This window comes from Phascolarctos cinereus, unplaced genomic scaffold (assembly GCF_003287225.1).
Source record: "Phascolarctos cinereus isolate Bilbo 61053 unplaced genomic scaffold, phaCin_HiC Scaffold_4;HRSCAF=312, whole genome shotgun sequence".
NCBI lineage: Eukaryota > Metazoa > Chordata > Mammalia > Diprotodontia > Phascolarctidae > Phascolarctos > Phascolarctos cinereus.
In genome coordinates this window covers 656,720,956-656,735,979 of record NW_027555847.1, presented here as the reverse complement: position 1 = coordinate 656,735,979, position 15,024 = coordinate 656,720,956, and the positions used below count along the sequence as shown (strand labels likewise).

At 44.8% G+C, this 15,024-nt stretch overlaps 1 protein-coding gene across 5 annotated transcripts in view; it reads right to left on the bottom strand.

Moving 5' to 3' along the window:
- LOC110214110 (uncharacterized) overlaps window positions 1–7,711 on the bottom strand; it is a 47,312-nt gene extending 39,601 nt beyond the window's left edge. For 3 of the 5 annotated variants that reach the window (XR_013486379.1, XR_002326193.2, XR_002326196.2), the window contains exons 1-2: window positions 7,026–7,691; window positions 3,449–3,540 (exon numbers count right to left, since the gene is read on the bottom strand). The gene's annotated coding sequence lies outside the window, so the exon portion shown is untranslated. Of the gene's footprint in view, window positions 1–3,448; window positions 3,541–7,025 lie in introns of all 5 variants that reach the window. The other 2 variants (XR_002326192.2, XM_020994814.2) reach the window with 2 other exon arrangements.
- Window positions 7,712–15,024: the final 7,313 nt, after the last annotated feature.

The following is a 15,024-nucleotide window of genomic DNA, read 5'->3' as shown; positions in this document are numbered from 1 at the left end:
GGAAGAAGAGTCGAGACTGAGCTCGGAATGTAAAGGTCACCGAGCTCCTTTACTCACTTCTCATCTGAGAGACTCAGCAGCTGGTAATGGACAGGAAGGCTCAGCCTGCCTTGAAAGCACCAGAGCTCACTGGTAGCTTTTCAGAGAGCAAGGATTCAAGGCGAGCCCAGAATTTCAAAATGGTTGAGGAGAAACAGACTCAACATGCCATAAGGAGAACAGCGTTTTAAAAGGGGGCCGAGACAAAAACAAATATTCAAATGGGAAACAGTGGATAAGGGTTGTGAGAAACTAATGCATTTTAAATTGAAAGCTAATGTAAATATAAAGCTAACAAGGTCTAATGCTAACAAAGTTAAAGGAATCCAGGGAGGCCCAGATTCCCACAAAGTGGGCAATACCCCTCCTAATTCCTCCTATCATTCCCTCTCTCCCTATGACCTCACCCTACTAAACCTATTCTGTATCATCAAGACCTCCAGTCTCACCCTGCCCTGATTTTACTCTCCTCCCTTTCCAATCCTGACTCTACAGTCAGCCAACTATACTGAATTAGAGTTAGTCAACTCTACACTGTTCACTGCTCTCAAATCCCTCACCCCTTGTCCTATCATGGCCCATCTTTTTGCCAAACTTCAGCCTGGATTACTCCCACCACCTACCTCCTCTGCCCACACTCATGGGCTGCTGGGCTGTTGAAAGGACTTGGAGGAGGTCACATAACGGGGATGACTGGGTACATTTTAAATTCACTGGGCCCTCACTGCAGCAGAGAAAAGTTTTTATCTCTAACGGATTCATTATCTCACTCTTCATAGAAGCTATTTGAAACCTTCTCTTCCCTCCTTAAGCCTCCTATACCTTCATCTCTCCACCTCCCCTTCTCTCAGATAAAAATCTGACCTCTAACTTTACTGAGGAAACTGAGGCTATCAAATGTGAGCTCCTTCTTCTCCCATTCTCTTCATTTCAAAATCCCATGACATTAGCTCCACTCTTGACTCCTTTCCCCTAATATCTGACAACGAAGTAGCCCTTGTCCTTGCAAAAGCCAAGCCCTCTACATGTACACTTGACCTCATATTATCCATTTTTCTTCAGCAAGTTGCAACCCCCTCACCTCTCTCTCTCTCTCTCAAATATTCAACCTTTCCCGATTTACTGCTGCCTTCCCTACTGCTTTCAAACATACCCAAGTCTCTCCTACTCTTAAAAAAACCTTCATTAGACTCTAGCATCACCTCAAGCCATCATTCTGTATACCTTTTCCCTTTCTAAGCCAAACTAGAAAAAGGAAAAGCTGCCTACACTTGCTTCCTATACCTCCTCTCCTATCACTCACTGCATCAACCCTGTGCAATCTGTCCACTAACCCCCAAATAAAACTGCTCTTTTCAAAGTTACCAATGAATGAATCTCTTCAGTCCCCAAAATGATGTTCTTTTCTCCTCATTCTCCTTGACCTATTGGCCATATTGATTCTATTGATCTTTTTCTTGGCACTCTCTTCTCTGGGTTTTTGTGACATTTCTCTCTCCTGGTTCTCTTCTAACCTGACTGCTCTTTCTCAGGCTCCTCTGCTGGCTCATCATAACACTCCTTCTAACGTGGGTATTCCCCTAGGCTCTGTTCTAGGCCCTTTTCTCTTCTCTCTCTCTACCCCTTATTGTTTTGGCAACCTCATCAGCTCCAGTGGGTTTAATTAATATCTCTATGAAGATGACTCACAGATCTCTATATCCATTACTGGTGTCTCTCTCGAGCTTCAGTACTATTTCACTAATCGCCTACTAGATGTTTCAAACTTGATGTCTCAAAGATATCTCAAATTCAAAATGTCCACAACAGAGCTAATTATTTTCCCCTAATACCTCCCATCTTCTAAGTATCTCTATTTTTGTCAAAGGTACCACCATCCATCCTTCTGGGCTCCCAGATTTGTAACCTTGGCATTATCCTTGATTCTTTACTTTCCCCCACCCCATATATCCATCAGTTGCAAAATCTTGCCATCTCTATCTCCAAATATCTCACTTCCTAGCCCTTCTCTCTACTCATACACCTGCCACTATAGCTTAGACTCTTATCACCTCTTGTTAGATTATTGTTAACAGCTTCCTAATTTATCTTCTCGTCTTAAGATTCTCCCCTCTCTGGTTCATCCTATACACTGCTACCAAAATGACCTTCTTTAAGAGCAGATTTGGCTCTGTCACTCCTCCACTTAATCAATTCCAGTGGCTTCCTATTCCCTCTGGGATAAAATATAAATTCCTCTATCTCCTTTTCAAAACCCTTTACAACCTGGCCCCAAACTGTCTCTCCAGTCTCACTGGACTCTCCCTCCCACACTCTGTAATCCAGCCAAATTGACCCCACCCACAACATCCCATCTCCTGCCTCCGGGCAGAGCCGTCTCCCATGCCTGGAACATAATTGCTCTCTCTTGCCCTCAGCCTCCCAAAATATCTGTCTTCCTTCAAGATTCAGTTCATATGTTACCTTCTACATGAAGGCTTTCTTGTTCCCTACAACTACCTGGTAGGGATCACAAAGGGATCCCTTTCCTGATCCCCACTATATATCTGTCAAACTGGCAAAAATTAGTAATGTAGGGAGAGCAGCAGTTCTTTTGCAGGCAAGGGAAAAAGTTGCTAGTTTTATCCTCCAAGTATTACTGGATTAAGCTCCCATTTACATGGACCCAGGTAGTGAGTGACTCAGGGCATGATGGAAAATGAAGGGAATTTTCATAACAATTCAGAGAGTAAACTGAATTCAAAAAGAGGTAGTAGAGACAGAAATAAAGCAGTTCAAAAGTCATATTTAAGAGACTCTGCTGGATACTGTCAGCCTGACTTACAAAGAAGTTGAAATAGCCCCCTTATACAAGAAACTACAGTAGATACCATTCCCCTGCAATTCAATGAAGAGCTAACTGACAGCAGTGGTACAACTCAGCTGTCATTTATTTCCATAGAATCACAGAATTTTAGAGTGGGAAGGAACCTTGGCAACAACATATAAGGCCAGTGCTTGGGGATGGCTAAATGAACTGTGGTATGTCAACGAAATGGAATATTATTATACTACATGAAATGACAAGAGCATACTTCCAAACCTGAAATGGGGGGGGATGTCAAAAACAGCTGGAAATCCCCCAACTTGGGCATAATCACTCAGAGAAAAATCATAGGAGCTAGGCCCACTAACTCTCTAAAACTGCACATATGTGTTTGGGGACAGGATGCCTTGCCTATCAGAGAACTGTCCAAAAGGGAGCCCTCTTCCCCACACTGAGACAGCTTCAGTCTTGGGAATTGGGTTTTTAGAGTTCTGCCTTAAGAGAGAAAAGGTTAGCAGACAGAGAAGCTCACAGAGAAGAAAAAGGATCTGAGGCCACACTAAGGGCTAGAGCCCCAAAAAGATCTCTGAAAGGAAAGCCCACCTGGAGCTCAGAAGGTAGGCGTTTGGTTTCCATTCCCTTGTCTCTTGGCTTTCCCTTATAAGGGCAGGCAAAATCCTGGAGAACATATAGAACTGAAAGAAGAAAACGTGGCTGTGAGTGAAATCAGCCATGTCTTCAGCCACCCCAGAACCACACCCTGGGACTCTCCAGTTACCCCTGTCATGGGTTCATTTTTTTAATGTTATTTTATTTTCCATTCGTAGAACAAAACAAGCATTTCCATAACAGTACAATAAAAATGATGATCATAACAACCCCTCAGACTAAGAGCATAACTGTTTGTGAGCATGACCTGGGTGGTGGAAGTGTCAGAGGACAGAAGGGAGGCTATAGAAGTAGAATCCCCACTCCATCATATCCAACAAGTCTTTACCTGGTCTTTACCTAGAGACCGCCAATGAAGGAAATCCACCACCTCTCAAAGCACCCCATTCCCGCTTTAAGAAAAACTGAACTGTTTGGAAGTTTTTCCTGACATCAAGCCTAAAGCTGCCTCTTTGCAATTTCCACTCATCACTCCTTATCCTGCTTTCTGGGGCCAAACCGAACAAATATAGCTCTTCTCCCACATGAAAATCCTTGAGATCTATATAAAGAAGGCTAGCATATCCCCACTGAATCTTTTCCTTTCCAGGCTAAACATTCTCTGAATTGAACACAGTATATTCTAGATGTGGTCTGATGGACAGAGTACCAGGGAATTACCACTGCTTTACACTAGAAGCCTTACAGGTGGCATGGACCTATTAATGAAAAGTCTGTCCATTCAGCTTGGAATTTATACTGTCGTCGACCTCATCTCTCTCCCATCTTTTCCCCAAGAACAATCTGTAATGAATTGTGGTACAGGAGGCCTTGTGGTACAAAGCCCTGGCAAAAACCTCTCGAGGCAGAGGATTTAGGTTCAAATCTCCCCCCAATCCTCCTCTTATTACCTGTGTGACCTTGGGCAGGTCACCTCACCTCAGTGGATCTTCCTTTCCTTATCTATAAAATGAGGAGATTGGACTCAATTGAAATTGAGGAGATTAGCACAGCAAGTGGATAATTGTGGGAATTAAGTGAACTACACTGACTCATCTTGTGATTCAATTCTGGAGCTAGCTTAGTTTCTATTCAATTATGGGTCTAGCCCAAATTCTGTCTTACGAGAAAACTTATTCCATTGTGGGAATTGGGAGAAAACTTCATTGTATTGTTTGAACCTTGCCCTGAGTGGCTGGGAAACTGGACCTCTCCCTGCAGCTTTAGAGACCCTTACCCAAGGACTGAGGTTATGTAGACCAGAAACCCAGTAGTCAGAGCCAAAGACTGATGCAAGTTTTCTCACAACTGTACATCACAGGTCTAGTCTTTTCTTTTTTAAAGAAAGTTTTAATGACTTTTTTTTTACTTTTTACACTGGTTAACACCTATCAAACCCTCCCTTGTAATAAAGGAAAAGTTAAGCAATACCAGCCTCATCTAAAGGTATATTGGGCATTTAGAACCTCTCAACCAAGAGGTTAGTCTATTCATTATCTGTTATCTGGGGGCCAATATTAGCCACCGCAATTCATCTGAGTTCAGTTGCCTTAAGTGTTGTTTTTATTTGCATACTTGTATTCTTTGTGTATATTCTCCTGATTCAGCTAATTCCACTCAGCATCAACTCATACAAGTCTTCCTGGACTTCCTCATATTTCTCAAAGACCATGAAAATTCTACCATATTCATGGATAGATCTAGTTAAGTGTAGGATGGATAGGAGTGGAGAGAGACTTGAGGCAAGGGGACTGGCAAGCAGGTATTGTAATAATCCAGGTGAGGTAATGAGGGCTGTCCACTCCTCATCTCAACCTTCTGGCTCCCTTAGCTTCCTTCAAGTCTCAACCAAAAGCCTAGCTCTTGCAGGATACCTTGCCCAGCCCTCCTTAATCTCAGCACCTTCCCTTTGACATCTCCAATTTATTCTATATGTATCATATTTGTACACTGTTATTTGCACTGTCTCCTCCATCAGGCTGTGAGCTCCCTGACCAGCAGGGTCTTTCTTTGCCTTTCTATGTATTCTAGGCACTTAATAAAGCGCTTGCTTAATAAAATGTTTAATGATTTGACTTTTTCCCCCTCAGGTTAAGGGTTGGTCTAAATAGATGCTCAGGTCTCTTCCAGTTCTGAAATTCTGTGATCTGTGATCTGAGTTCCTGAAAGACCCGTCTTGTGCTGCTTGCTACACATTTTATTAGTGACTTTGATAAAGGCCTAACAGGCATCAACTATCTATTAAAATAAATTTCCAAATGACACAGAGCCAGGCAATTCTTCTGGAGTCCTTAGGCTCTCAGAAGCACACAGCTGAGTTAAATCGTAGCTTAGGTGTTGAAACCTATTTTTTTTTACATTAAATTTTGTTTTTTATTATTAACATAATAAAAAGTGAATGTTTCAATATACAAAGAAGAGAAAAATAAGTTTGTATACAAAATTGTGAAATCTCATGTATGTGTTTTCTTAATGCATATTAAACTGAACACTAGTAACGAGACTACCTGCCTGGGTCACCTTCTGAACTTCCTTCAGCTCCCTTTGCTATATTTTTTAGTGTTTTATTGATGCTTTTCTCTCTCTTCCTCTTCATTTGCTTATCACTGCTCATCAGCTGGGGCAGTTAGGTGGCGAAGTGGATACAGTGCAGGGTCTGGAGTCAGGCTCATCTTCCTGAGTTCTAATCTGGCCTCAGACACTTACTAGCTGTGTGACCCTGGGCAAGTCATTTAACCTTGTTTGCCTCAGTTTCCTCATCTGTAAAGTGAGCTGGAGAAGGAAATGGCAAACCACTCTAGTATCTTTGCCAAGAAAACTCCAAAACTGGTCATAAAGAGTCGAGCACGACTGAACTCATCACCTCCCCAAGTCCTTCCCCTTACCCCTCACCCCAATTACCCTTTATTCCACCTCAAAACAGTACCCAGGGAGTTCGATTACTGAAAAACAAATGGTTTCCTTCGGGCCAGGTGGTTTCTGGCTCTTTGAGTCAAGCCATAGCTCTGAGATCCTGGTAGTTACCCCTGTCTCTGTTGGAAATTTCTTTGATGGAAAATTCACCTTGCCCCACATCCAGCTGCCACAGCAGTGCATCCTCTTTGTGCATCCTCCAAGGCTCATCTCTGGTGCTGCCTCCTACTGGAAGCCTGTCCTGCTACCGATGATCAGTAAGTATTTATTTAACTGTGCAAATGCTGTATCTCCATGCCCCCAAGTAGTCAGTTGTAAAGTCTTGCCAACGACCTCCGTAAAGGGCTCTCATATACTGTCCCCTTCTCTCCACTTAAAATGACTGCAACCCAAGTTCATTCCTTCATCACCTCTTGCCTGGATTATTAGACCTCCCCACTCCCCTCATGCATCCTCCAAGATGCTAGCAAAATGATATTTCTAGAGCACAGGTTTGAACATTTTACTCCTCTCTTGCTCAAAAGCCTTCAGTTGCTCCCTATTACCTCTAGGAAAATATTATTATTGTTAATAATGATGATGACGGTGACAGACACTAGCATGTATATACCGGACTCACCCTCTGCTCCGGAGCGCGTGATCGACTGGCCAAACCAGGATGCCCTCACAAAAGGAGGGAGTCAGCCTCGGACGGAAGTGTTGCCGGACTCCAGTTCCCCCCGGAAGTCGCCCCAGCCAAGTCCGAGGTTTCTCTCCGGCCGCTCTAGGCTACGAGGAGGACTCAGCGGCTTCGGGTTTTTTGGAAGCCCTAGCGCCTTTCGGCCATATCCTTTCATAGGCTTTGCCCAACTCTCCTACCTACGGCTAGTCCCTCTTGCCCTCGGACCAACCATCATTGTTTATTTATTTTAGATGGGCTCAGTCAATACGCATTTATTAAGCTCCTCCTACTAGGCGCTACAAACAATACGAAAAAAGGACAGTTCGTGCCGTCAAGGTGCTTATATTCTAATGAATACGGACAAAATAAGGAGATGGAAACTTAGCGGGGAGCAGGAGGGAGGGAGACGCGTTTGGTTTTCCTCTACATTCCCACAGCGACTGGTATACAGTATGCTCTTAATAAATGCTTGTGGCTTGTGAGCTTATTGATTGTGCGCTTAATAAATGCTTGTTGATTGAGCTGCAGCTCAGCTAGGTTTCAACTCTAGTGCTTATTCCCCAGATCGGTAGATCACCGGAAATCTCACCATCACCCAGATTGGCATTTCTGATACTCAACACCTTCTCTGCGCCTTCAGGTGCCTCCGCCCTCTGATTGGAGTTCTGGAGGGGCGGAGCTGTAAACTCCGCCCAAAGCCTGCCTTAAACACTGCGCCTTCTCTATTACAGCAGAGGGCAACACAAATCTGCCCGCCATCTAGAATTTGTCCTCTTCTCGCTCTCACTCACCACCTCGCCTCCCCCTCCACAACCAATCTGTTGCCTGTTGATTTCACCTTTGCAGCATCTCTAACGCTCCGCTCTCTCCTTTGACACTGCTACTACTCACTTCATACCTGGACTATTACCAGAATCTGCCTGCCTCAAGTCTCTCCCCACTCCGATTTCCCTAAAGCTCAGATTTGATTATGTCACTCCCTACTCGATAACTCCAGGGAGGCTCTCTATCACCTACAGGATTAAATATACAATCCTTTCTTTGGCACACAAAGCCCTTCTCACTCCCCCAACACGTACAACAGTGATACTGGCCTCCTAGTTATTCTGTGAACAAGACACTCCATCTCTTGGTTCTGGACATTTTCTCTGGCTGAACCCCATGTCTGGAATACTCCCCCTCCCCGACTCCAACTACTGACCTCCCTGGCTTCCTTTAAGTTCCAACTAAAATCCTACCTCCTACAGGAAGCCTTCCCCAATCCCTCCAGTGCCTTCCCATTGTTAATTATTTCCTATTTATCCCGTATATAGCTTGTTTGTGTATATTTGTTGCATGTTCTCTCCCCCATTAGACTATAATCTCTTTGAAGGCAGCGACTGTCTTTTGCCCTTTCTTCTATCCCCAGTAGGAGCTTAATAAATGTTTATTGATTGATTGAGGGCTCAGAACTTTCTGGGTAATATTCCATTTCTATCAGCAACTCAGCTTGGTTTCAACTCCACAGAACTTCATGGTTTGGCGCTTTTACCCCCTGTTCTTTTCCCACCCACCCCCACCCCAAAATACACACACTGTTTTTTCACCTTCCTTTTGTATGTCGTCTTACCCCATTAGATTGTAAGCTCCTTGAGGGCAAGGACTGTATTTCATATTTGTGTGCAGCACTTAGCATTGTGCCTGGCACATAGTAGGCACCTAATAAATGTTTATTTGAATTGATTTTCCAACTGCTGGAGGAGGATTGGTGGCTCACCACTGAAACAGCAAATCCTCCAACAGACCTAGATCCCAAGTGCACCTGGGTCCCTAGAGGTGGGCAGCACTTCTCAGAGGAGAGGCCTGGCTCCAATGACCACACTGGTTTGGGAAAGTGTCAGGTTGAGTACCGGCCGGAACCGATCCCCGAGTTGGAGCCTTGGAAGCGACACAGGTCGTGTCCCAGGAAAGGCCTGCTGGTCAGGACGGCTGGGAATCCTTGCAAGCCTAGCTCTCCAGGACTTCACCTAGGACTTTATCTAGACCCCTGAGGGTATCTAGATCCCCGAGGCTGCTTCAAAGAAAACTAGAACGTGAAGTGAAGTGGACGGGACACCCAGATATTCAAGCCCCAAATGTCACTGGTCGCCAAGCTGGCGTCATTATCTAAATCGGTACTAAGAGCTCTGAACCTCCCTTTACCTAGCCTCAGCCTCACCCCTCAGTCTCAGTCCCAGCCCCACCCCCCCAATCTCAGCCCCAGCCCCACCCCCCCAATCCCAGCTCCAGCAGTCCAATCTCCCCACTTTGTCCTAACTCCAGCCCCAGCCCCAGCCTCAGCCCCAGGCCCAATCCTGCTGCCCTCCCCGCCCCCGCCCCCGCCCCAGCTTCGCTTAGTTTTAGCCTCAGCCCCACCCCTCAGTCCCAGGCCCGGCCTCAGCCCCAGTCCTTAGCCCCAGGCCCGATCCTGCTACCCGCCCCCGCCCCCGCTCCACCTCCAACCCCTGCCCTCGGTAGGAAGGGGTACAAAACTCTTCCTTGGCACACCAGGCCCTTTGTGATCCTGTGTCTGCCCACGCCGCCCCCTTGGGCCCCTTCCCTCTCCGAGTGATTTTAAGTGTTTATTGAGCTGTATATTGGCGGTAACTTGAAAGGGGCCGCGGGGAGGGGAGCGGCTTTTTTTCTTTCCGGCCGTGGGGCTAGTGCTTCCTTTTTAACTTGGCCTCCAGGTGTTTAGTAGTTTCCCTTCTGGAAGCCCTGACTCTGCAGGGAGCTTTTTAGACTCCTCTGGTATTTAATCTGGCTCCAACCTATCTTTCCAGCCTGATTACACATTACTTCTCTCACGTACTCTTATAATTTCCAGTCATACTGGCCTCCTTGTTGTTCCCCACCCGGGACATGCTGTCTCCCTCCTGCTGTCCCCTCCCTTGGAAATCCTAGCTCCCTGGAAGGCTCGGCTTGAGTGTCACCCCCTTCAAAAGGCAGACCTCTTAGCGATCACCTCACCCTCTGAAATGCTTTTGTATTGACTTGGGTTCTTGCTGTTCCCCACAAAAAACCTAATTTCCTCGAGGACATGGACTAGCTTTTGTTTTGTCTCGTGTTGTATCCCCAGCAGCCACGGTACCCGGCACTTAATAAAAGATCGTTGAATTTGATTGAACTTCAGGTTTAGGTATTTCTACAAAGCGCTTCCTCTGACGCCGTATTGTGGCAGCCTTTGACCTTGGATAACTAAAGGCTAGATCGTTCAATGGATAGAGCAGCCTGGAGTCAGGAAGACCTGGGTTCAAATATGCCCTCAGAAACTCATTAGCTATGTGACCCTGGGCAAGTCACTTAACCTCTGTTTGCCTTAATCCACTGGAAAAGGAAATGGCAAACCACTCCATCATCTTTACCAAGAAAATTCCATAGAGAGCCATGAAGGATCAGACCCAATTCAACAACAAATGAAAGGCCATGAGCACAAGCTCTGGCAGGTTTTACTATATTGAAAAGATTTCACATTTGGTATTGATAACAGTCTACTTTCCAAAGCCTGGCCTAGCTATGCATGAAGAAGCTCATCACCATTAGGTTAGCTACTTGGTGATGAATTCTTTGGCCACTGCAATCCATGAAACAAGGGGGAAAGATGCCCTGAATCCTCTGCTGTCCCTTCCACAGTGGTAGTGGCAGGAAAAAAAAAGTGCAGATGGTACAAAGAATTACAGTTTATAGATGGTCTGTAAACGTATAATCACAAATTTATGAACATGGTTCATCTAGTCATACCCCTCCCAAAGGATGAATCCTTCTACATCCTTCCTGACTTCCAACCAGACTCTGAAGATCTCCAGGGCCAGTATTCCCACAGGCAGCCCATTCCACTTACTAAGAGGGGCTTTCAGGGTGGAGAACACAGGGGGCACAATTAGGTGTTTCATTTAGGTAGGGTGTAACCTACTCAAGGGTGTGCTGGTAAATATTTAACTATGGACATACTCCCCAAAAATGTACTCCCTACACCCTTTCAAATCTAATCTGCATTATTAACATTTTCTCCATCATTTTCTTAAGACCGGCCAAGCCACAAAACAATAAATCCAGTCCTGATTTTGTAGTGTTTGCCAATTTCTGAGGTGTAAATGCTCACATTGAAAAAGAACTTAGTGAGAACTCTGGATAAAGAAAGGAAGTGGAACCTCTCCGGTCCATATGTGTTCCCTACATATTTGCTTTACTACTATTGCACTGTTTCTTCCCACTTTTCCCCCAACGGACTCTATATATTTGTTGGAGGGCACCCCAGGTTTTGGAAGTAAAATGTGTTATAACTACTATTCGTACTATTACTATTTGAGTAAATGTCTTCGCTAAGAACTGAGCCTATCAGCTGACGGAAGAGGAAGCACTTAATGTGGACCCATGAGCTACACTGTTAGGAATAGTCACTTACAGTGTTACCCTTAGAACCCTAAGAAACCTTTGCCTTTATGAAGACCCAACCGGCCAGTGTTAATGCAATTCGGTGGAGTGAGCCCAGAGGAAGGTGCTATATGAGATAAATCACCAGGTATGGAAAAACCAGATTTATGAACCTCTGAAAAATGACCAAGGTATTGTACAACCCAAAATGGCATGGCACAATATACATATATACCACACTGACCTCAGAGTGGCCATGAATTCTCCCATATCTCCTCCTTTTCAATGCCAAACAGGTTGTTTTCCCTTGACCCTGGAAGTCCAGTATGGTGAAGAAAAATATCAATAATGATCATAGCTAGCATTTATATAGCTCCTACTATGTGCTAAACACTTTATAAATATTATTTCATTGGATCCTTACAACAACCCTGGGAGGTGAGCGCTATAATTATCCCATTTTACAATTGAGAAAACTAACCAATAGAGGATAAGTGATTTACCCAAGGTCAAACAGCTCATTAAATGTCTGAGGCCAAATTAGATCTCAGATCTTCCTAACTGCAGGCCTAGCACTCTATCCACTGAGCCACATAGACTATCACCATCCCTACCAGGTCCGGTCAATGACATTAGGTATTAAGAACTGAGGATACTGGTTTCACATGTTAATGTTGTTTGCAACACCCATTACAAGAGAACCTTAACTTTCCACTTTTCGTTTTCAGGAGTGGCACCAGAGCTCTAATGAGGAAGTAGAGGGCCAAATCCATTGGCCTCTTCAGTGAGTACATACAACTGCCCAGGATTAACATAACTGAAATCAAAGGCCTTTATGGGACAAACAGGTAACCATGACAGGTATACCCTCCTAGTCTTGATCCTGAGGTGGAACAGGAGCAGACTGGAAACTGTAGCTGAAAACAACATATAGTTTGGAAATGTTGGGAGTGGAAAATGATAACCTTCCCAGAGTCCCTACAATGGCTGGAGTTTGCTATATAAGTCCACCCATCCCCAGGACTGCAGGGAAGAATGGGGAACTAGTTATATTCAGACCAAGTATCTCGGTGTCCTCCTCACAAAACCCCTAGAGGCCTAGTCCCTTGGGTCACTGGTTCAGACTAGAGTTTATATCTATCAATTGCTGCAACTGCTAATGAGGCATTATATAGTGGATAGAGAGCCAACCTTGATGTTAGGAGGTCCTGGGTTCAAGTCCTACCTGTGAAATATACTGGTTGGGAGACACTGAGGAAGTCACCTAACTTATTAGCATTCCAATTCTAAGACTATAAGTTGTAGAATAGTTGCCAAAACTCAAGAATTCCCTCCATAAGAGGTGTCAAACATGGACCTCATGCAGCAACACTGCCAGTGCCTTGAGGTAGATTAAAATGTAATTGGGAAATATTTAGCTAATCAAATGACTATAATACAGCATAGATAACATTATATTTTAAAACTAAGTCAATATGTAGCCCACATGATTCCTTATGTGTGAATTAGTGGCCCCACTTTTATTTGAGTTTGACATTACTGCTCAACACTAGTGAAATCACAGGTCCAAAAACCCTAATGACAAAAATTGGGATGGCACAGGATTTCTGAGACACTCACCACCTCATGGGCTAGCACTAAATCAAAAAGTTTTCCGAGGCTGCTAAATCCAGCATAGGTGGGGCCCACAACATTGGCCTGGGGATGGCAGGTGAGTGGAGGGCTAGCTTCTAGCTTGTGGTGGCAAGCAGGTGATTCATGGTTGACTCCCTGCCTGGATGGAAATCCATGATTTGATGGAGAAGGTAAGCTAGGTAGGGTGCCCTCTGAGTTGCACTGACTTTGACACTATTGCCTAACTAGCTCATAGCACATAGGTTAATCTAGCACCAGGATGTTACATGAATGGCCATGACCAGAGATGGGACTTGAAGTACCCACATTGCCAGATAACTGCAGAAGGGCCAGTAGCTTTGTCTGCTTGGGCTAATTCATTCCAAATGGTTGTAGCTAAAGATTGCTTTACAAGAGTAAGGCTATCCCATGGCCAATCCTGACTCAGGATCTGGAAATAACTAGGGACTCTTTCCCTAGTTGGAGCTAGCAGTTCTTCTGCTTAACCAACTTACTTCAAGAGAATGTCAAAAGTTTCCCAGAGGTCCCTGGGAAATCTCTCCACATTGTTCACTAGATATCCATAAGGCAGGAAGTGATCCAATAGTGGGCAGCTTGCCTTGCAGGGCCCAATCTTTGCCTAATCTGTGGGAACTATCTATGGGTAGAAGTTCATAAAAGTAGCATATGTGTTCTAGGGCCCATGCTGCCAACCCACATTCAGATTATCTGATTGGTTTCTCAGAGTGCAGCTGCACCCCACAGAGTTCTAGTGGTAACCCTGAGGTTTAGAAGGTTTCTCTAGTATCATTCGTGAGTCCCTCAGCCAGCAATCAACTAGTTACTATCTCCTCATTTTGACCAGCTGATATTAGTTGTTCTTATTATTCAATCATTTCAGTAGTGTCAGACTCTTCATGATCCCACTGGGATTTTCTTGACAAAGATACTGGAGAGGTTTGCCATTTCTTTGTCCAGCTCATTTTTACAGATGAGGAAACTGAGGCAAAGAGGGTTAAGTGACTTGCCCAGGGTCACACAGCTAGTAAGTATCTGAGGCCAGATTTGAACTCGGGTGTTCCTGATTTCAGGCCTGACACTCTATCCACTGCACCAGCCAATTGCCCAGTAGTTGATCTCTACTCAGTATCAATTAATCAGTTAACATCTATTAGCTTTTACAGGGGGATATATACTGAGAAGATATAGCTAGAACAGAAGTGTAAAACCTCTAAAACTGGGAGCCCTCTCTCCTCTACTGCCTCAGTTCCTGGAGAAAGTAGACTCAAGCATAAAGCATACCATCATTCCCCCCTCCATGTTCACTTTTGGGGCTGGTATGGCCAATGGACAAGTTCCTCCCTTGTTTGCAGGACATGGTATCTTGGCTTCGGGGCTGATTCACTGCTGGGTTAGGTCAAGCAAGTCTCTCCTCAGTACTGGTTCCTTACCAGCATCAGCTGTTTTGGCAACTCCAGACACATAGCTATAGTGACTCTTCCAACCCTTCAAAACTCAAACAGCAGTAATCCATTTGTTCCGTTCGCCTCCTAATTGGGTGGGGGAGTCCTTTTCTTCCCTAAAAGCTCACTGGGCCATCATTGGCTAGTCTTCCATCACACAGACAATTTGTACTGGGCCAGAAACCCTAGGAAGTTCCCAACCTGTCCAGCACAAAAGTCTGGGGACCAGGATGCTGCCACTAGGTGCTGCCTTAGCCAGGAATTTTCAGCCTTCAGTGACCAAAGCATTCCTCTGTAGCATGGCTACTTTTTCCAAGCTCTCGGCTGTTATTATAGCTCTGTGGTCTCTGGATCCCCTTTCTGTAGCAATGGCAGAAATACAGCAAACAACCCAGCTCTTGCAAAGGCAGGTGGGTGTGTCTGTGCAGTTTGGCCACAAATACCGTGTGCTGCCCGAAGCAATCAGCACATAATGATAATTATAATTA